The sequence below is a fragment of the Cupressus sempervirens genome, chromosome 2, assembly GCF_028749045.1.
Source record: "Cupressus sempervirens isolate cs-2001-9-10 chromosome 2, ASM2874904v1, whole genome shotgun sequence".
NCBI lineage: Eukaryota > Viridiplantae > Streptophyta > Pinopsida > Cupressales > Cupressaceae > Cupressus > Cupressus sempervirens.
In genome coordinates, this window is record NC_143119.1 from 607493063 (window position 1) to 607517872 (window position 24810).

Below are 24810 nucleotides of genomic sequence, written 5' to 3' on the forward strand. Positions count from 1 at the left end.
AATGTCATCATGGAGGCATTTTTGACACTTAAAAATAATCCTATACAATAAAGCTTTAAATTATTGAAAGATATCTACACTCACCCACAAAATGCTTGTAATTGTAGAATTCAACACTTCACTAATTGAAAGGGAAATAATCTTCTGAATTCTTATTTTTCTTTGAAGGTTTTATCATTTGATATTTGATAATTTATCAAAATTCATGTTTTATGCAACATTCCCTCTACATAAACTGACATTGATCACCATTAAATTATACAACAACCATATTTTTAGACATATCATAACTTTGAAATTTGGCCTTAGATATGTTATGATTGGATGGTTTTGTTTTAAACTTTTAATGCTTGCCCCACCTTTTCTAAAATATGCCATGTGTCATCTTGTCACTTTCTCAATTTAGTTAAAAGGTATACAACTTGATTATGTGAGAAACTAACAATCATTTTTTTGATGCTCGATCAATGAATGAGAAAAAAATGGAATGACTATATAACCTTCATAAACTGGGCCCCCCACTGATACATGAGGACTTGTCACATTCTCACATTTTTAAAATATTGAACAACTTCCTTTTACAAGAATATGATAGCCATAGATCAACATATGATCAAGGTTTTCCATGAGGTCATAAACCTTTTATCCAACTCGATAGTTTCAACCAATCAGAACCTTTTAGTATGCTAACTAATTTTGTCATATTGTAACTTGTGGCTCAAGGCTAACATAGGTCCCACCATTCTCTACGTGTTAAAAGCTCACATTCTTGCATTCTTAACACATGAGAAACTTCATTTTGCAAGAAAATGATTATCATTGATCTTCTTAGATCCAATGACTGTAAACATTATTTATCTTGGGTTAATGTATCAGTAATAAAAAATAAGGAAAACTAGCCATAAGCCAACGAAGGTTAAGAAAAGACTCATGCATCTAGGTAAAATATTTTTGAAGGAATAAAATAAAGGGTTACATAAAAAAATTATAATAAAAGACATTTCTCAAAGTATTTAGTGCTTTACTAGGGTTTTCTACATATATTTTGAAAATTTGAAAATTGGTAAACCACATTCTAGACCTAGGGCATAAAAGAAACTATGGGAACACAAAATTTAAGGGTTTTTCCTAGGTAAAGAACAATTTAAAACACACAACCCTTAATTAATATGGATAAGACTAGATTTTCACTATGATTTTGTAGAAAATTTTGAAGGTGAAAAGCCATGCTAACACAACTTATAATAGATATTCCCCCCCTATAGGAAGCATCAAAATTTAGTCTAGTCTAATAATAGTGCTTTGTACCATTGGATTGATGCAATCTCTACATCATCTACTTAGAAGTAGGCATGGGAATAATCCCAAGCATACCTCTTAAGTACTCAAATATATCTTTAAGTAAGGGCTTCATAAAGATATATGCAGTCTAATCTTTAGTACTCACATATTCCAATCTAATCTCTTTTTTTGTTACCTTCTCTTTCAAGACATGATACTTAATATATATATTCTTAGTCTTAGAATGCAATTTATGAATCTTAGATATACCTATTGTACTTGTGTTATCACAGAATATGATAACAAGTTTTGCAAACTCAATCTTGATAGCCTTCAACATCTATTTCATCCACATCACTTGATTACAATTGTTTGTTTGCTGAAATATACTCTACCTCAACTATTCTTTGTGAAATACAATCTTGTTTCTTACTTAGCAAAGAAATCAATCTTCCTCCAAGAAAATTTTCTCCATTAATGGTGCTCTTTCTATCATTCACACTACCTTTCCAATCTACATCAGTGTATGCACATAGAGTGAAATCACTCGATCTATCACACCAACTTCCATGATAAGAAGTTCCTTTCAAATATTTGAATATCCTCTTCATTACTACATAATGATACTCTTTAGGATCAGCTTGAAATCTAGCTACAATCCCAACTAAATTTTTTATATATGGTCTAGTATGAGTCAAATATTGTAAACCTCTAACCATGGATCTATACTTCTTGTGCTCTACTATAGATGTCTCATCCTTGCGAAATAACTTGTGACCAATTATCATAGATATACCAATAGGATTATAAATTTCCAATCAAAAAAATCATCAACAAATATCTCAAGTATTTAGCTTGTGAAATGGAAATACCATCATTTTTCTTCACAATTAGAAATCCTAGGAAAAGCTTCATTTCTCATATCATGTTCATTTCAAACTCATTCTTCATCTTTTCAAAAAAATTATCACTTGCATCATCATTACCTCCAAATATGATATCATTAAGAAATTTTACTATTATTAATAGACCATTCTCAATTTCTTTCAAATTAGATTTACTATCTGCAATACCTTTAGCATATCCAAGTTTTTCCATATAGTCGTGCAACCTTGCATACCAGGTTCTAGGTGCTTGCTTCAGTCCATATAGATCCTTCTTTAGTTTGGATACAATATCTTTGTCTTCTGTCAGAAGAAAACCTTCATGCTACTTAATATATACCTCTTCTTCAAGTTCTCCATTTAGGAAATCTAATTTAACATCCATCTAATATACTTTGAACTTTTTATTCACTGCATAAGCCAAGAACATTCTTACTACTTCCATTCTAGCTACATGGGCATATGTCTCCTCATAGTATATTCCTTCTTGCTATGAATATACTTTGCACACAAGTCTAGCCTTTTTTCTTACAACTCCTTTCTTTTTCATCTTCTTTGATATACTTGTGCTAGGAGTTGTCAACTCAACTCTTTCTTTTGCTTTAGGCTCAGATCTCTATTATTCAATCTAATTCCCATTTTGCAAATTACTATTAGTCTCAATGATAATTTCTAAATTTTCATAGGTATCCTTTAGATAAACAATAGTTACCAAATCTATCTCTTCAACTACTTCCTCCTTCTTAACCAATTCAAGCTTATTATCTTTATTATCATAGTCATTCAAGAATCTTTCCATACTTTCTTTAAATTCTTCATCTTCATAAGAAAGAGAACTCTCTCTAGATTTTTTTACTCTCCTAGGAAATCTAGACAAAAAATAACCAAACTTTTTACATGTCCAACAAACAAAAATTTCCATACCTTATGGCTCTCTTTTCATAGACAAATCAACACCTTCTTTGATTTTCATTTCTTCTCCAAATATGGATCTATCTTTGCTTATGCTTCTATTCTTTTGTATTCAACAAAAGGATTCTAGACTAGGAAACTCAATAATATTTAGATCTTTACACATATCTTATAACTCACCAAGTATCTCCATCTTCTATGTGTCAAAATGTCCTCTATCTAACATGGGACTATATTTTCTAAAATTATTCACTAGTGATCTTCCAAAGTTGTTAATATTTCTCTTCAAGGACCTGATGCTTTGATACCAATTGTTAGAATATATAGTCCACCAATATAACTAATAAGGGGGGGGGGAGTGCGAATTAGTTGTCCAACTTATATCACAATTATCAACCTTATTAAACTTTAACCATATGAGAAATAAAATCAAAAACCACAATAAGGTACTCATGCACAATAACACCAGATATGTTTACTAGGGAAACCCTTGAGTAGAGGGAAAACCCTGATGGGGATATTACCAACAAGATGATGTGCTAATATAAATATTCCTTGTTAGAGGATGGAACCTATTAGGAGTCTATAACAACATTTAGTACATATTAGTCCCTATTAGGAGACTTTGAATCCCTAAAAGGAGATTCCAACCTTGTTAATAATTATGCCAACCTTGTTAGGAGTTGTGGAAGACAACTAGACCCACTTCCCAAATAGATTCAAGAGCAAGACCAATGAACCACTGTCCAAAAAATATTTGTATCATTGCTTGTAGAATAATAGAAATAAATTTTACTTCCTTCCTCTTTCTTTGTCCTATCAACCTAACTTTTGCTTCTTCTGATCTTATAACCATATCAAAAAACTCACATCCAATAATCCCATGGATTCCTTACTTGCATTCAGTAAGAACTCTTATCCTTTTCTCACTTTGCACTCCATAAAATACTTTATACACTTTTCAAATAAGGAAAACATCTTTCTTTTAACCATATCTTCAAAATAATTCCTTGTGTTGGCCTTGAGGCTTTCCCAATTAATTATAATAAGATAATTAATTAATTATAACTATATTAACACTGTTGACTAATAGTATATGTAAAAATTCACATGTGCAACTTTAGGACCTATGCACTTCCTAACATCACCATTAGACTATCCTCTATCACTGGCTAGTTGCACATCACCAAATTATATCACTATCAAAGGATATAATTCAAACATCAAAAATAGCTTCTTAGGTACTCTATCTCTGTACTAGTGTATAAATTAGGTACAACTTCCATACATCTTCAACATACATGTTGTGCATTGAATCATCAGGATACTATATTGAACATGTCCATGAATATGCATTACCAAACACTCAAAATGTTGCTTGTATAACTAAGATCTTTGTCTATTACTCTGGGCCAATCTTTATAGACTTACTACTATGTTGACATCAGTGACAAAAATAGTCATGAATGCAAATTTTCAATACTCTCCAATGCTTAGGATACTTCTCCAATGTAGTATCACCAGCATTGATGCTAACAAATACATAATAAGTTCTTTTGGAGTAGATGGAGTTGTTACTTTTGAACTTCTTCTTCTCTCCTCCTCTATTTCCTTTGATGAGCATTTCCTTTGGCTAAGGAGGATATATTCAATCTACTCCCCTTCTTCTTTTTCCTTTTCTTCCAAGATTGTCTTAGGCACTTGTGGGTGTGGAGTATTCTTCTTCTTTAATCTTTTCCTTCATTTTCCCACCATAATTAGTTCAATTATTTCTCTGTTGTGAGCCGAGGGGGAGGTTTCTTCCTCTTGTATAGCCACTAGTGGTACCCTCTACTCCTCTATCTATTCTTCATCTAACTACTTATCCTATACCTATTCTCCTTGTGGAGGAACTTGTGGCTCTTGCTTGGAATCTTGAATAGCCTCTTGTACTTCAAGCTCAGCTTGTGGCTCTACTTTTTTAGGTTGAGGTGCTTGTTCTTGAACTATCTTCTTATTTTCCATTTTAGGTACTCTTTTCCTTTTGTTTGTGCCCTTATTAACATGAAGTACTCAACCTCCCTCTCATGTTGTTGTGCCATTTCTAGCCTAATTGGAGATTGAATACGAATGGTTGGCACTATTACTAATGAACCTTTTTCTTTGACCAGTATTGTAGTTGCCTATAGGGGAATAGCTAGAGGAATTGGATCCATTCCAAAAGGTTTCTCGATCTGTTCCTTCATTAATTGGAATATATGCCTAGCTCAATCATTGATATATGTATTCTCATCTCTTCCTATCTCTGTTTTCATTATAGGTCGGTCATAGATCTTTTCCCTACTATATAAAGGATGCAAGATATCTTTAGTTTATTTTTCCACTTCTTTTAGAGGGATCTTTATTTTCAACACCTTTTCTACAAGGTATAGAGTCATCCTACAATAATCTCTTATACTACATTCATGCAACGATATTCTAATGCATCTTCATGTACAAATTGCTTCCTTTCCAGATGTTGCACCATCTTGATGTTGTTCAAGTAGGGGTGAGGGAAGTTGTACTCTTCCAAGGGACATTTATCCCATTCAAAATCAAAAGTGACAATGTCTTTCTTTTGCTTCACCTCAAAAGTTACGATTATATTGGGCCATACCCATGTCTTATGCTATCTTCTCACTTTTTTGTATGCAAAAGTGAGTTGGAGTGTAATCTTTGGAATAATGAGCCTATTTGATAGATATCTTGGGAGCTTTGTCAAGTTTTATAGAGTACTAGCTACCCTAAGATGGGTGAATGTCTTAAATTTAATGTAGTAAGTGCCAATCTCTATGATCCTAGCTAATGCTTCTACGGGCATCCTTTTTGCATAATCACCTTCTATAAATCTAATGATTAAAAAGATGACGCTATCCTTCACCACCCTATATTCCACACTCTACTCTAAGAGTTTCTTTATCACCAATTATAGATACACTACATAGGGCCAAGCATTAGCATCTTGCATGTTCCCTTTCCTATAGAGGCTTGGGTAGTCTATGGTTCTTGTTTCTAGTAAGTACACCATATATGATGTCATATAGAACCTTAGATCAACTTTTACAGCTATATGTTTCTAATGAAAATTATCACTATGGATAGTAGCCTAATCAATTGGCATCTTTTTCATTTTGATGGTTTCAATAAAATGGACCATCTAGATGTGAAGGTGTCCTATTGTAGGAAGTCCTATGACTCTACTCAAAAGTCCAATTGCATATCCAAAATTATCCTTCATATAACCCTTGGTCATGTCCACTTTGTTGACTCTATGGCCTACTGGTGTTCTATTTATCAAGAAGGAGGATTGAATTTTTTCTTTATCCTCTTTTTTGTTCTCTTGATACTATATTTCTATCATTTCATAAGTTATCTTCAAATATTGGTCACCCTTGGGAAGATGGAACACCTTTTCAATGTCCCTAGGTTGGTGGTCCAAGACTATCTCTCTTGTGACACTCTTACTGGCCTTCTCTTTGGTCACATATTTTTTGCAAGAGTCATTATAAGTTTTGAGGACTAGATGAATGTTGGATGTGATGCCACATTAACTAGGCCAAACTTGATAAGTGCTAATACTATTATAGATTGTTCTTTCAAATTTTTATAGATTGTAAGGAAGGTGTTCCATTCAATATGCCCAAGTTTTGTGTCTTTGACCTTAGCATGCCCATCTTGAAATTGGGATTTCCTTGGTACACCTTGGTACTTGAATACTATGGGTTTTAAAGTTATCTTTTCTACCATTGAAGAGGATGTTGACACCATCTTATTTGCATAAGAAAAATAACATTAGTTTGGAAAGCTAAATAATATGACCTAAAAGAAACCCTAATTTACTATGACATTGGTTAGAATCAAGAAAATTTCAATTAAAACCATTAAGTCCCCCCCAAATGCCTTGACACACCTAGCACAACCTTGAAGGTCCACTTGGTGTGATAATTGAGCCCCTATTTGGCCTTTTTTGTGCTATTGTGGACGTGTATATCTAGGTAAGGTGTACACATGCACATGTGCATAGCTACATGCATGTACAATGTATACACAACTGGGGGGAATGGACTTAAATAGGTGTGCACATGTGCACCTTGCAGATGTGTGCATGTGTGCACCTTTATAGTGTTGGAGTTTTTAAACTAGTTTCTTTAGTTAAGTGTTTAAGTTTGAGGGATGGTGTGCACATGCACATCTTGTGGGTGTGCACACATGTGCACCTTAATGGTGTCTTAGTGTCTTAGGTTTTTGAAGGTGTGTACATGTGCACCGTGTGGAGGTATGCATGCACACAACTTCATGGTTTCTTCTAACCTTTGTTTTTTGTTTTGTGAATTAGAGAGTGATAAATGAGAACATGTTGGGATGTGTAGGGGTGCATAAAATTTTGAGTGCAGAGAGAAAAAAATTGGAATAGGGGGTTCTAGGTCTTATATAGACCTTGGGCCCTAGTGTGCATCTCCTCAGGTGCACACCATCATAGGTGACTAGCCTCCAGAGGTGCGCACATGTGTATGTGTGCATCTTCAAAAGGAGATATAGTACACACTATGCACACATGCACATGTTCACATGTGTGCTAGTGTGCTCATGCACACTATTAGCTCCTGATGTAATAGTGATTATTATTACCAATACACAACAAAATTTATTACACCTAGAGGTAGCTAATGCGCATGATTAGTATAATAAACTATGTCTCTAGGCCAACTGCAGAAATCACAATGCTTCCTACACTTCTAGCTCTGCAAAACCAAGGTGGGAGTACATTAGGGATTTAATTATCTTCTTGAACCTTACCCTTAATCTCTAGAAATAGTAGATATGGTCCAATTTCTCTAATATATGTGAAACAAAGATGAGCTACAACAACTAACAATAACCCATAAATTCCCATAGATAGATGATGACCACCCTTATACACTTGATACAATATTGGATTGATTTAGATTTGAATACAAATTTGATATATGTAGCAGAATCTATTTAGTTTTTCTTTGATTTATATGACCAGTGCCTTATCCATTGCTACACAAAGTCAACTATTAGCAAGGGATCTAATTCAAATAACTTGTAAATGAATTTTATCAACAGTAATCACTAATTCCCATTCTTATGAAATATCCTTTTTATAAACCCATAAACCCTATCAATTCATTGAAGCACTTCCTTAACTCCTTGAATTAAAAGAAAAAATAGAATCAATATACAACCTATCTAGATTGTATTCAATCGATTAAACTTTAGTTAACCAATCTCAAAGTAAACAAACTCATAAAATTGAGCCAAAGATTGATAGCATAGATGTAGTGTAAATTCCCTTTTATAGTATCCTTTGAAAAGACTAATAAAATAACTAATAGAAACTCAATGAAAATGAGAATATCTTGTTGATTCTATCATTGATATGAAAACATTAGAAGATTACAAAGCTTGAAAGTAAACTTAGAAAAACTACACATATAAATCAACCGAATGTTCCTTTGAACAAACCAAAATTATACAAAATTCTTGGACCCCTCCTCTAGCCTTGGAATCTCACTTATATAGTGTGAGATGCAAAAAACTTTAGGCATAGAGAAATTGACAACTTTCCTTAAGACTATAAAGATATTTAGATTGTTATTGTCATAAAGGACAAAAAATTGTGCAATAGAATGTCTTTCATCATGAATATTCTTTGGTGGGACCATTTTATGCTATGTCATTTTTTTTCAAGAGGATTTTATGATTGGCCTTGTTGTTGTTGTTGACCCTTAGAGTGTGTGATTACTGATTTTGCATGCAGAGGGCCTTGTTCTGGTACTTGCAAGCTAAGCTAGACTTGAGATATTCCATCCATGCCCTCTTGAACTAATAGATTGACAATCACCATCAATTTCTCTATTGCTAAGTCATCATTTTGGGGCTCCACTTTGGTAACTACAATTGGTTGTTTTTTCTTGTCCTCTTCTACTTTTATTGATATGTCAATTATCTATACTTCATCTCTTTGTCATCAATTTTAGCATATTCTAACTACTTTGCATGAACTAAATCTACCACCCACTTGTCAAAAAGTGTGTCATCTAGCCAATCAAAGTGTAGAATATCATGCCACCTTTTCATCACATTCTCTCCAATTTTGTCAATCTCAACAAAATCTTGTCTTAAAGAATCAAAGAATAATTGAACTTTTACAACTTCTTTAGTTATGTCTACCAACCATGCATTTCCTTTTTCATTTATTACCTTATTCATTCAAAGACACAATAAACCATTTAGTTCTTGGTCCCATTCATCTTTATTCTTCAACTTATCCTTTTTGTCTATAGCATGTGGAAACAGTTCAAAATTGACACTCTTATACTTGTCAAGATAGCTTATGGTTCTTCTTTGCAATGTAACTCTTTTATCATCAAAATTTGATAAATCATTGCTTATATCATAAGTCTTCTCTATATGCCCATAAGATGAACTAATAATAGAAAAGCATGGAAGAGTAACATCCTTATTTCTTTTAATCCATTTATTGACAATTGGCTTCATGGCATCATCACTTTCTTTTAGCTCCTCCCATGTATTTATTACTTTAGTTAGTTGCTCATGTAAAGTAGGCCAATCAATTTTATTAACTAAAAACATGATAGCTTTCCTTAGTCTATCCTCATATTTAATTTCTAACTCTACATACAATGTCCACAGGTTAGCCTTTTCTTCTTCAAAATCCTCTATAGTGTAATACTAAGGCCTCTGCGGTGTATCTGGAATCTCAACATGAGAAGTGGATTTAAAAGGCTCCACTGGTGGATAGGGATAAGTGATTCTAGGCCTACTAGATTTCCCTTGGTGTCCCATCAATTTATTCCCAATTCCATTTTTTTTTGAACTTCTTTATTGTATGTAGCCAAAACTTTCTCATAATTTTCCTGTAATTCTAATTTTTTTGTTGTGTCTCTCTGATGCAGAGGCTAGTGGGCTACAACAATATTATCTTCCACTAGACTCCACATCTTAATGTCTTCACTCTTTGGACCCCCCACTCATGCATCAGTGCATTTTGAACATATGGTGTTGTGACTGTTCCAGTCTTCCAGCAATCCACTTGTCTCCATTAACCTATCAACTAGGATCACTCTCAAAGGATCCACTACTAATTGAAACAAAAGGACTCTTCTATATGTCCCCCTACAACTCTTTAATCCCTTTATAAAACTTTCCAACACATTCATGAAACAAATCCATGAAAATCTGCCCTATCACTGTCTTCTACATATACCCGTAAAGAGTCATCCATAACTTTTTGATAAAACATTATTTGCTCAATCCAACTGTTGATATTTTCCGAAATTTGGCCCCCAACAACATATAAAAATTTGAGGCTAATCCAATGGTGGGTTTGGGAGATATGACCCCTGCACTGGACTACATTTTCTGGGACAGTTTTCCATTCATTTTCCAAACAGCACTTTGTCACAATCTGAGACCTCTTTATTCAATCTCTTGCATATCCTACATGAAACAAATACCTACAAGAATTATCATACATGTTTAACTCTCCTCCCACAAGAAACAACCATCTACATAAAGTGGGAGGGGCTTTTACTCTTTAAAACAACAAAACAGTGTTAAATCTGTCACGTGACAGCCTTATCACAGCAAACAAAATGACTTATTTCTCTTAAACTTTCACTATCCAAATGTTAATAAGTCATGATCAAAGCCTTCTAAATATTTAGGATTCAAATACAAAGCTTTTTGATGCCAAAAGACTTACAAACTTTAAAACAATCCAAATTGCATCAGTCACTATTTGTGACAGTTATAATGTGACAGTGAAACACAAAATTTTATTGATTTTTTTCCAAGACTTTTACATTAAGATCTCTGAACACCCTCCTTGGACACCAAATACATTGTATTTATAAACTCCTTTTCCACCATCTAACTGTCCAAACTTCAAAAACCAACCAAAAACTCCCTAACTATCTATGACAGTTTTGAATAACCTTTAATTAAATTCTAAAAACAACTCTTTACTGCTTATTTCAAACTTCTAAGACTCAAACATTAATGAAACTTTTGAAACTAATGTAAATGGATGTTCCTATGCTCAAAATACTTATAAACCCTTACTTAACCCTTGACTCCATCATAGTGCCCTATGTGGCCTATTACTAACATTTTGACAATTTGACATATTTTTCCAATTACATTGTAATTATTTGCATTTGACATGCACTTTACGAATTTTTGATCCCATTTATCAACCTAGTACATTCTAGGACTCTATCCCCATGACACTTCATTACATCACATTAATGACCCTTAGATACATTCCTTGTCCTTTCATCATGCCATTAATGGCTTACAATTTTGAACTTTAACAAAATGAGTACAAAACATATTAAAAAGGACCTTTACAAGGTCTTATTACATTTAACAACCCAATATGGTCATGTTGCCATCTTGTGACCTTAATGTCTTCTCATACCTTCAACCTTGGCCTTGATGCTCCTGCATCACTCTCTAAGCTATAGCTAAGGTGAGGTTTGTTGATCCAATACCTAGCTTTGGGGCCTCTTCAATAGTAGTTTCTTCAACTCTTTTTACAATTAGGCTACCTATCAAGTTAGTATCATTAGGCTAAGATGAGGTAGTCTTGGCTCCTTTTCTCATTGACCATATGACCAATGCAACATGGTCTTGATTGAATTTGGTGCCTTTCATTTCCTCTACACTTAATTTATTTGTAACAAAATCGAAAACTATGGCATCTGCAATATCCCAATTGGGTAGTAGCAAAACCCTAAATGCTTTTATCATTTTCCTACCTTCTTCAAGAGTTAGGCTTTTGAATTCCTACATTTTCTTCTTTGATTTGGTTTTGTACATCTACCTCTTCCATTTTAGGATGCTATGTTTTGACTTATTGTATCTTTCTTTTAACACTCCAATGTTTTTTCTCCAAGAAAATTGATAAAAGGCTCTGGAATTGACAAAATTATCATCAAAGATGAATTCATGGCTGTCCTATTCTATTGTAAGGTCCAATTATTTCCCTCTATAATCCACAATAGTTAACTCAAGACTAGGCATAGGGGGTTCCTAAGGATTTCCTTCCTCCAATTCTATTGTAGTAATGAAAATTCCCCCTTGGGATCCTAGTTGTTCAACCTACTCCCTAGTGAGCTGATCATCTCCTATTTGTAGTGGGGATTAGGTGGGTGAATACTCCTCTATTTGAGGTACTTGTTCTTTTTCTATCCTCTACCTCTTGGGCATGTGCTCTTTAGGTCTCTCCTCCAAAATGCCACTGGTTGACCCCATTATTTTTTTTCCTTTGTTTAATGTAGCCCTTATATTCTAAATTATCTATAGCTAGGCCTTTTTTGAACAACTATTTGCCATGATCCTATTGCAGGGGTAAATTATAATCTCCTCATGACCTCTTCAGCTTTCTTTGGAAAATAATTAATAAATAAAACCTTCTTTTCATTCACAAACTCCATAATTCTAGGGAAAGTGGTCATTAGTTTATTCAATTTATTTGCCTTTGTTTTTGCATCCTTTAGAGGCTCATAGTTATTATCAAAAAAATTAATGAATTCCAAAACTGTAGAGTAAACTCTCCACTTATTTTTTATCTCTTTCTCTTTCAAAAAGAATTCATTCCTAATTATATCTTCAGGAAAATAGAATTGATTCTCCCTTGAACCAACTTTAGCCATTTTCCTAAAAACATCTAAATTTCCCTCAATGTCACAAAAATGGGCATGGGACACAACCATCTTATACTGGTCCAAAAATTTATACAAGAATACCAACCACCCTTAGTGATAATGAAATGGTGATCCACAATACAAGTTATGAAAAATGAGCCTTTTGAACTTCCAACCAAATTTGTTTCCTTCAATCCCCCTTTATGCCACAACATTTTAGCTATCCCTACCTTTAAAGGCACTTGGTAGGGTAGTACATGGGGAGTCCCTTGAAAACCATAAACCCTAAAAATTGTAGAGATAGGGTATGGCTTGATATCTACCTAGTTATGGGATACTTTCAATCTACAAGGATTGTCCATGGGCCTGATGAAATCCAAAAATGCCTTGGGAATTCTAGGATTGTCCCTTAATACAAGGCTTCTTAACCTATATGTAAAGTACCTATCAAATCTAACAAAGTTGGCTTCCTCTTCATCCCAAGTTATGTTTTCACTCCACAACTAGACTAGTAGAGCCTCTCCTTCATATTCTCAGTTCAGAATCATCTCTTTTTCAAAAAATGTAACCCCTTTAAATAAGAACATGTGTATCAATAATAAATAATAGATGAATTTCTTTTCCAACTTGCCTTTTGCAATTCCAACTAATCCTATGTGGATTTGTTCTACTATATAAGATGCAAAATCAAAAATAATATCCACACCAAAAGAGGAAATCTAAGTCATCATATACATGAATTTAATTGGCATAAAATTTTTCTTATCTTCATCAAAAACCCTACACAGAGTCATAGATATTTCTATGGCCCTAGAAGTTAAGAATTCCTTCTTAAAAGGCTCTTTGGTAGATGCTATGACTAGTGTCAAATTTCTAATTGAGCCTAAGTGTGCCCTCAGTGCACCTTGCCTAACTTTATCCTTCTTAGACAAGTATTTTTTTCCAACCCTGGTAGATCAATGGTCTCATGATAATTTGAGGGTGGTTCCAAACCAAAAACTTCTTGAATTTCTTTTGCATTTATTCTTATTAGGCATTCTCCATCTATTCTTCTTATTATCCTAACTACTAGATCATAATATTGAATAATGGCTATGAGTAGGTCAGAATCCATGGAAATACTAGGGACCACTAGTTTTCTCAAATCAAAATTCTAGATATTTCCATGGGGATCAAATAGTTTTCTTTTCAAAAACCACTTCTTAAAAAGATGGAGCCTTGTTTTAGAATTAATGGTATCCCTAACCCAATTCCCCTTGTCATAGAAGTCATCTATAATCTTAAGCCTAGGGTTCATAGGAAGTAGCTTTTTCATTTGGATAGATTTAGTTGTAGACTTAATTAATTGTTCTAGGAAGTCATCATGTATATTTCTACTTGCATAATCTACCTTCCTCGAGAAAACCTACTTTGGAGGCATGTGTAACAATGATGTAGAATACTAGAAATCCTTACCATTTAATGGATTATGATACTTACTTGGCTTCTTGTTACTCTTTTATCAAAATTCTATGGCAATGGTGGATATTGAAAATTCTTTTGCACTTTAATCAGGTGAGGAACAACTTTGCACAAGCTCTTTGCTCTTTGGAATTTTGAAAATTATTTGCATGGAGAAGAACTAATGAAACCTTGCAATATATCCCTAGTTCTACTTCACATGGGAAGCCTTAATTTTCATAAATGGATTATAAGGAAAAAATAGGGTGGCACCACCTTCTAAATTTAAAGACAAGCCATCGATTCTAAAAAACCTAACAATCTAGGAACAAAATTGTTAGTGACTCATTTTCAATAGGCCAGGTTGGTAGTCAACCCAATCAAATTTCTCCACATAGGCCTTTCTTTCTATGACTAGTAAGTTATACTAGACCCACTAGCACTTCTGGACACATGTCATGCTCTCACTATGTCACTATGCATAAACATCAAGCCACTCCTCATAGCAATATAGTGACTACTGTTGATGCAACCTTGATCAGATGATCATCATCTCATGATTTTTTTAATAAAATTGTGGTGGGCCCTTCTATTCTTTCCTTTAGTTGTCATGTCACATGCACTAAAGATTAAGCAAGTTTCAATAGTGACATGGTGCCCATCGTCAATCTAGGAGAGATCTAATGGCACCGATCAACCAATATCCTTTTTTGAGTGTGAATCCATGGTGGCACATGACATAATACCATCCTATGATGCTAGCAAGGCCTTTTATGACAAGGAGTCTTTTTTGGCACCACTTTTTGAAACCCAGTCTCAACAACATCTCTTTTAATGGGAGGTTGCCATGTCGCAATTGGTAAAATTCTTATAAGTTCTAGTGGCGACATAGCAACCACTGTATATTTTAAAGAAATCCAGTGCCATGATGACAAGACATTCTCATTATGACATATATTTATTTTTCGTAGTGCTTATGACATTCCATCATATTGATAAGGCTTATTTATGACCAACAAAAGTTATGGTGCTTGTTTCTTTGTTTGGCCTTGCTGTGTTTCTCTTTTGCAAGAGGTCACCATGTCAGGATTGGTGAAAACCTTGCAATTTTTAGTGGCAACATAGAGACCACTATTGATCCTAAAAAATTGGATGGCAAGGGAAATGTACTTTAAAACCATGCCCATATTAATTGGGTCCCATGTGTAGTAGTGCTTGTTCACCATGTCGCATGTAATAAAATGAACACAAATTCCTAAATGACAAGGCGACCACTGTAGTGTTGCATATAATTGTCCAATTGTGTGTTGTCTTTAATCTTACACAAATATCATATCAGTGATTAGATAGAGTCTACCAAGATTAGATGGTCAGCAAAGTGAATTATAGAGTCTACTGAGCATTTTTGGATGTTACACTATGAAGATAGTTTCTACCGAGCTCACTCAGGTGCTGAAGGCTCCTACGAAAGAAATAAGTTTCTACTGAGCTCACAAGGTCAACGAAGGAAATTTAGTTCTTACTGAGTTAACTTGGTCTCCAAAGGATTTTGCAAAGTTTGTAGTGTTTATTGAGCTTCACTTGGTTAACACTGAAAATCATTTTTGGAGTAGTGATTATAGAGTTGGGTCAACCAATGAAGGATTTTATTATTTTGGGAAATAAAGTTTAATTATTTTATGTAATGTTGGTAGCCGACTGATGTATGATTTATTGGTAAATGTAACTTGTAAATGAGCTGACTTGACAATTTGTAATGTATAAATAAAAGTTCAAGTTGTGATTTCAAATGTATGGATGAATGAATGAGCAAGCATGCAAGTGAATTGATTGTGTGAAGAGGAAGTGTGAGAAAATTTTGAAGAAGGATCAGATATCCTTAAGAAGTAGCAAAGTTGTATTCAATTAGTGAAGCAAAATAGAGATCTATATCAGCAAAGTTTAGTTGCATCTCATTCAGGTCACTTATTGTTACTTTCTCACCATTGTAGCAATAATTCCTAAATCTTTTAACATAGTTGGTCTAACAGCTATTTTGTAAATCCTCTAATAAGGTGGATAGTTCTATTGAATTTTTCTAAAGTCCTCTAGCAAGGCCACTCCTAGCAAGGTGATTAAATCCTCTAATAGGGTCACACCTAATAGTGTGTTTTGTAACCTTTAACAGGGTTGGCTCCTAATAGGGTTCACTTCATAAGAGTGAAAATTGGTAGCTAGTTACTTGGTGGTTTTTCCCATATTGTATTTCCATGTTAAATCTAGTGTCTCTTGTGTTCACGTTATTTACTTTTGCATGCATGCTATTAATTATGAATGCTTAAAGACCAGTAACAAGTTAATCTACTAAGTTACAAAAATTTTCTGTGTGGCTACCGAGTGACAGTAGTAACTGGTTATTTAAGACATCTAAGGGATTTGTGGATTTGTTTTTGTGGTAACTAATTCACCCCCACTCTCAGTTACTCCATCTATAGTTCAAACAATTGGTATCAAAGCTTTTGGTGCTTGCAAGAAGGATTTCAAGGATCTAAGCTAAAGATCAGGATGACTTACAAGAGGGAAATTTCAAGGCTCAATAGGGATAATTTTTCAATATGGCAAGGTCTTATGAGACTCCATCTAGCTTCCATTAGAGACATAGGATTAAAATATCTTGATGAAGCATATGTAACTCCTACTAGTACATTATCTGCTAATGGCATTGCTGAGAAGAAGACTCATAACACCATGGTGATATACATTGCATCTACCTTAAGCTATGAATAATTTGATGATGTCAAAGACTACAAAACTACCTTTGAAATGTGGGATAAGCTAAAAGATATCTATGGAGGAGATGATAATGTGAGGAAAGCCAAAGAAGAAATTTTAAGAGGACAATTTGATTAGATGGGGATGAGAGAGGATGAAAACATTGCAAAATATGTTGAAAGAGTCAAACCAAGTGTTAGTGCAATCAATGCTTTTGGAGGAGATATCAAGGAGGAAATAGTTATAAGTAAAGTTCTTAGAACATTACTTCCCATTTATGCAATTATAGTTTCTGCAATTCAAGAAAGAAGATGTGAAGCAAATCATAAGATAAATTTAGAGGCCATAGTTGGAAGATTGACCACATTTGAGCTAGATAACTATGATAACTATGTTCCAACTACCAAGAAAATTGAATCAACATTTGAAGTCAAGGTTTCACTCAAGGAGAAAGGCAAGAAGATAAATGATTCTCAGTTAGAAAGTGAAGAAGAATTAGAATAGATTTTTGACAGTGATCTTGAGTTTGTTGAAGCTCTACTAGCAAGGAAATATTCTAGAGGCAAAGGGAAATACAAAGGTAAGGTTCCTCTAATCTATTTTTTATGTGAGGAAATTGGACATATAATTTCTAGGTGCCCAAATAAGAAGAAAAAGGATGAGAAGAAAGGTCACAAGTGCAATGGCCAAAAATACTTCAAATCATTCAGGGACAAAGGTAAGAAAATATGTTTCATGGCTAAGGATTCTAATGATTCAGATGATGAAGAAGAAGATGAAATTGTGTACATTATTGTGAAAGATGAGTTTGATAATGATGAGGAAATGACACTTATTTCTCATGTAAGAAAAAATGATACATGGATCATAGATAGTGGTTGCTCTCATCATATGACTGGTGATAAAACTAAGTTTGAACATTTTGAAGACTATAATGGTGGTAGTGTGAGGTTTGGCAATAGTGAACCTTGTTGCATAAAAGGAAGAGGAAGAATCTCACTAACCAAAGAGCTTGTATGTGATAATACATATTGGGTAGAAGGACTAAAAAAAAATTTGTTGAGGGTGGCACAAATACTCAATAATGGATTCAAAGTGGACTTCATGCATGGAAAAGCAAGACTGTTGGATGACAAACAAAAGCTAATTGGAACAGGCATATAGACAAAAGGTAACTTGTTCTATCTTGAACTTAGTGAATGGTCATGTTTTACTGCTCAAGTTGAAGAAATTTTGTTATGGCATAGAAGGTTGTGTCATGTTAACTTTGATAATCTTGTGAAAATAAGAAAATTAAAAAAAGTAAGAGGCATTTCTAATATAAAGAAACTTGAGATTGGTCTATGCAATAATTCTCAGATTGGTAAGATGGGAAAGACTAGCTTTAAAAGTAAGAACTATCAGTCTGAAGAAGTTTCAATGTGCATACTAATTTGTGTGGACCTATTGGAATTCAAAGCTATACTGGAGAAAAGTTCTTCATTCTTTTTGTTGATGATTATTCAAGAATGATGATTGTCATGTATCTGAGAGAGAAATTAGAAGCATTTGATAAGTTCAAATGGTATTTGGCTAGAGCTGAGAAGGAAATAAGAAAAAGACTAAAATGTTTGAGGTCAGGCAAAGGTGGTGAATTCATCTCCCATGAGTTCAATAAATTTTGTATTGAAAGAGGGATCAAAAGAAAGGTATCATCCCCTAGAACTCCTAAGAAAAATGGAATAGCTGAAAAGAGGAATAGATCTATCATGGATTGTGTAAGGACCTTAATTATTGAAAAAAGCATTGCTATCAAATAATGGAAGGAAGCTATCAGCACTTTAGTTCATACCTTGAACGGATTACAAGTAAAGAAGGATTCATTCAAAACCCCCTATGAGTTATGGTATGGCTATAAACCCAATGTAAGTTACCTAAAAGTATTTGGAAGCAAATGTTACATTTTGAAAGAATCTAGTAAAGGTAAACTTGATGTGAAAGGTGATGGAGAAATATTTTTGGGATATTCTTGCAAGAGTAAAGCATATAGATGTTTGAATTTGTCTACTTACAAAGTCATAGAAAGTGCACATGTGAAAGTTGATGAGTTTGTAGAAAGAACTGAAGAAGAAAGAAAAAGGAAACTAGAAGACTACAAGAGATTTGTTTTCATTGAACCTAATACAGTGCCATATACACCTGTCAATCAAGAATCTTCTACTCTTGAGTCTTCAGTAACTGAGCTATAGAAACTTGAGTCACATTCTGATGCTACTAAGCCAATGCCTACTGAGCTTGAAGGGCCCAAGCAGAAGACATAATAGTTAAAACTTGAAGTTGAAGTGTAAGAGAATGAGAATACAATTCATTCAAAAGGAAAGGAACCTATATTAGCCAAGTATGTCAGGAGACATCATACATCATATCATATCATTGGAGACAAATCTAAAGGTACTATGACAAGAAGTAAGTTGAAAGGTACTTGTTTACTAGCTGATTTTGAACCTAGAAGTGTCAAATATGCATTAGAAATTTAAAGTTGGATTGAGGCTATGAATGAAGAGATAGAGTAGATAATGAAAAATAAAACATGGGCTCTTGTACCTAGGCCTAAAGACAAAAATGTGATTGGAACTAAATGGGTATTCAGAAATAAGTTGAATGAAGATGGTAAGGTGTCAAGGAACAAAGCTAGATTGGTATGCAAAGGATACTCTCAAGAAGAAAGAATAGACTATGGAGAGACTTTTTCTCTTTTTGCAAGATTGGAAGGTGTCAAGACCCTACTTGCATATGCTTCATACAGAGGATTTAAGGTTTATCAGATGGATGTCAAGTCAACATTTCTCAATGGTATAGTGGATGAAGAAGTTTACATTAAGCATCTTGAACGTTTTTTTGATCTAGACAAGAAGGACATGGTTTGCAAATTACACAAAGCATTGTATGATTTGAAACAAGCCCCTAAAGCATGGTATGAAAGATTGCATAACTATCTTATTCAGATTGGTTTTCAAAAAACTAATGATAACAATAGCTTGTATATCAAGGAAGGATTAGATAATAATATTGTTTTGGTAGAAATATTTGTGGATGATACTTTTTTCACAGGGAATGATGATCTTTGCAAATAATTTTTAGAAGAAATGAACAAGGAATTTGAGATGTCAATGTTTGGTGAGATCAAATTCTTTGTTGGTCTTCAAATTCAATAGAGTAAGAATGGCATGTACATCACTCAATCTAAATACATCAAGGAGATACTAAAAAAGTTTGGTATGGAAGACTGCAAACCAGTTGGGACTCCTATGTGTATTGGATTAAAACTTACCAAGGATGATGAATCAAAGGAGGTAGATTGGATATTGTATAGATCTATAATTAGAAAGTTGTAGTATGTAGTGCATACAAGCCCACATATTGCCCTTGTAGTTGGTATTGTAGAAGGATTTTTAGAAAAACCAAGAGAAAATCACATGATGGCAATCAAAAAGATCATGAGATACTTGAAAGGCACTAAAGATTATGGATTATGGTACAAATTTGAAGGTAATCTAGATTTAAAAGTGTTTACTGATGCAGATTGGGCAGGAAATGTTGATGATAGAAAGAGTACAAAAGGAGGAGCTTTCTTTCTTGGAAAGAGGTTAGTTTCTTGGACAAGTAAAAAGAAAAATTGCATATCCCAATCCATAGTAGAAGCAAAGTATGTTTTAGCAGCAGTAAATTGTTCTAATATTGTTTGGTTCAAACAATTATTGGAAGGTATGAAGGAGGAAATCAAAGAACCTATTTTTTATGTTTTGTAACAATATAAGTGCAATTAATATATCCAAAAATATAGTGATGCATTCAAAAATTGAGCACATTGCAATAAAGTATCACTTTGTTAAAGAATTGGTTTAGGATAAGGAGATTAGATTGGAATATGTTCATACAAAAGAACAAATTGCTGACATATTCACCAAGCCTTTACCTAAGGATGGATTCTTGTATCTAAGAGGTAAGTTAGGGGTCATTCTCCTATCTAAAGCTCACTAAAATTAATTTTTACTGATGCATCAACATGTATCAAGTTGAAGATTTTTCATTTGATGCAGAATAATCATGGAAATATTGCATATCAATCATTACATAAGGTACATTTCTATTCATTTGGTTTGTGTTGTCTTTGGCATGTGTTGTTAAAGAGGGAGAGTATACTGTCATATCTTTTTGAAATTTGAATTTGTTTGTGAAGAGTTTGGTGTTTGTAAAGAAGCTATGTAATTTCTTCATAGAGGGAGATTACTATATTTGAAAATTTTGTGGAATGAAATGTAAGAGGGAGAAACATTTTGTCAGAAAAGATTTGTTCTCAAATTTCATTCTACTATGACATGTTGTTGCCATCAATGCCAAAGAGGGAGATTGTTGGATACAATTGTCCAATTGTGTGTTGTCTTTGATGTTACACAAATGGTATATTAGTTATCAGATAGAGTCTACCGAGATCAGATGGTTAGCAAAGTGAATTACAGAGTCTACCAAGCATTTCTAGAGGTTACACTATAAAGACAGTTTCTACTGAGCTCACTCAGGCACTAAAGGCTCCTGTGATAGAAATCAGTTCCTACCAAGCTCACAAGGTCAATGAAGGAAAGTTAGTTCTTACCAAATTAACTTGGTCTCTAAAGGATTTGCAAAATTTATAGTGTTTACTAAGCTTCACTTGGTTAACACTGGAAATCATTTTTGGAGCAGTGTTTACCGAGTTGGGTCAGCCAATGAAGGATTTCATTATTTTGGGAAATAAAGTTTAATTTTTTCATGTAATGTTTGTATCTAACTGATGTATGGTTTATTGGTAAATGTAACTTGTAAATGAGTTGACTTGACAATTTGTAATGTATAAATAAAAGGTCAAGTTGTGATTTCAAATGTATGGATGAATGAATGAGTGAACATGCAAGTGAATTGATTGTGTGAAGAGAAAGTGTGAGTGAATTTTGAAGAAGGATCATATATCCTTGAGGAGTAGCAAAGTTTTATTTGATTAGTGAAGAAAAATAGAGATTTCTATTAGCGAAGTTTAGTTGCATCTCATTCAAGTCACTTATTGTTACTTTCTCACCATTGTAGTAGTAATTCCAAAATCTCTTAACAGAGTTGGTCTAATAGCCATTTTATAAATCCTCTAACAAGGTGGATAGTTCTATTGAATTGTTCTAAAGTCCTCTAGCAAGGCCTCTCCTAGTAGGATAATTAAATCCTCTAACAGGGTCACACCTAATAGTGTGTTTTGTAACCTTTAATAGGGTTGGCTCCTAATAGGGCTCACTTCAAAAGAGTGAAAATTGGTAGCTAGTTAATTGGTGGTTTTTCTCATATTGATTTTCCATGTTAAATCTAGTGTCTCTTGTGTTCATGTTATTTACTTTTTCATTCATGTTAATAATTATGAATGCTTAAAGATTAGTAACAAGTTAATCGACCGAGTTACAACATTTTTCTATGTGGCTATTGAGCGACAACAGTAACTAGTTATTTAAGACATCTAAGGGATCTATGGATTTGTTTTTGTGGTAACTGATTCACCCCCCCTCTCAGTTACTCCATGTATAAGTCCAACATGTGGATCTTAAAATGATCTACTAGTGTAGAGAATTTTGGGAGATTATGGAACAAAATAAGAGTCTCTTTAAAAGGTTCCTAAAAGGGTATAAATTATTTCAAAATGATTTTATCACTTGATTTATAAGTGAAAATGTATGACCTAAAGGGCTTTCTTAGAGCACATATTTTGTTTTAATTAAGGTTTTTCATTGGGTTAACTAGTTTGAAAAAGACCAAACCCTAATTTATAGATAAAACTAGGAAGACTCTTAGAAAGATATACTTCGAAAAACATGAAGTAAAAACATGACCAACATGCACTTAAGCACATGAAAATAAAGATTGGGATGACCTCAACTCCTTGGGATGACCTCAACTCCAGCATTTTGATGGAGTATAAAGATTGGGAGGTGAATTCAAAGACACCTCTCTTGGGATCAAAATTCTGTCACTTAGGCTAAGCCTCAAGGAACTTTATACCCTTGAGAAGTGAAATAGGAGAAGTGAGTTACCACTCCTCTTGGTTGTGTGACATTGTTTTGGTTTCATCTATGGATTTGGGCCTCACATACCTTGGGTATATCAAGGACTCCCTAGCTAAACCAAATTTCATCCTTGTAGAAAGCTTCCTAATATGTTGGTGTGTTTGACGTGCTTGCTCAAAAATTTTGTCTACTTGTTTGTTCATAGATTTTGAATGAATTTTTGCCAACTTTGGTCAAAATCTCAGAAAAAGCAGAAATCTCCCAGCTCAAGACATACTTAGCGTAGTCACTGCCTCATCAAAAAATCATCCAAGCTCCCCCGCCGCAACCAAATCTATCTAGTTCTTTGCTTTAGAACAATCTCAAATCGAAAGGCCATCCAAATCATCCCCCCAGCTAGCTAGTAACCCAATCCAAAATCACCCAAGCCTTTGAGGAATTGTTGTTACTCTGCCAAAGTTTTCTATCCAATCAATCTATCCAAATCCCTCAATCTCCCCAAGGTTATCCTTTTGACAGAGCTTTGTCTAGGGTAATCTAGCCTTGTCACTTGTCATCCCTCATCACCTTAAGCTAAAGGTTGGGATCCACAAGTGGTAAATCTCGTGCCATGTCCATAGGATCATTTGTCTATCCTCAAGTTGACACCAAAAGCCACCAATCCTATACATAGGAAAGAAAAACTCTCATTTTTTGACAGCATACCCTTGAAGTCTTCCATCCACAAGAAAGCCAAAAATCTCTAGCCAATCCTTCTTAGGTATGTCATGTAGCCTTGACTCTCCCTAGGAAATCTTTCATCAGCCAATCCAAAATCTGTGCTTAATCCAAATCCAACCATGAGCTTCCATGTTCATCCATATGCATGACCCCATCCCCATCCAACTCATCATCAAAATATGAAATCCCAACCCTATCATGATGAGTTTGGTCGCATTGTTCTTTCTCTTGCTACATCCTATTCCAATGATGATGAAAATCTTGTTGACTATGACGGGTATCTTGAGAGCCTTAGATACCTTCTGCCAACCATCCCCCAAAAACCAAGCATTCCTCCAAACTATCTAGTCATGCCATCTCATATCCCAGCTTCTCTTCCATCACCCAATCAACCAAGTTTCCAATCTTCCACCCCCATCACACCAGCTATTCCTATCAATCCACCACCTCCACCTCCAACACATGAGTCTCCAAGGAATATCCTAGAGGAAATACAAGAAAAGCTACCTCCAACAATCGATAAGCCATGTCATCTAATCCAACCATGTGAAGTAGTCAGTGATGAAGCTTCCCCATCTATAATATCACCTCCATCTCTCATAGCTATCATCCCCATACCATCCATTAAATTGCTTAAAATCCTTCCACTTCTCACAAGCATCAAAATCCCACCACCTATCAAATCCCTCCAAATCCTATCCACATCACCTCCAAGCATTTCCCAAATCTCCTATAATGACCCTTATGCATCCATCTTCTACTCACCCATCTCCACTACCGAATCTCCCATCTATCCATTCGCTGCCTTTGAAGAATCCATCCTTTCACCTCCTATCGCACCATCCACTCCAATCCAATCCTATCAAGATCCTACCCAAAAGCATGTTGACATCCCCCAAAGCATAAATGAAGATATCATCGTACCATGTCTTCCATCCATAGTGCAGTCACCATTTCCTCCATCTCCAAAACCTCAAGCCATACCTCCTCTACTATAGGATATCTTTTCATCCCATCAGCTAAATCAAGATCCTATCCTACCATCTC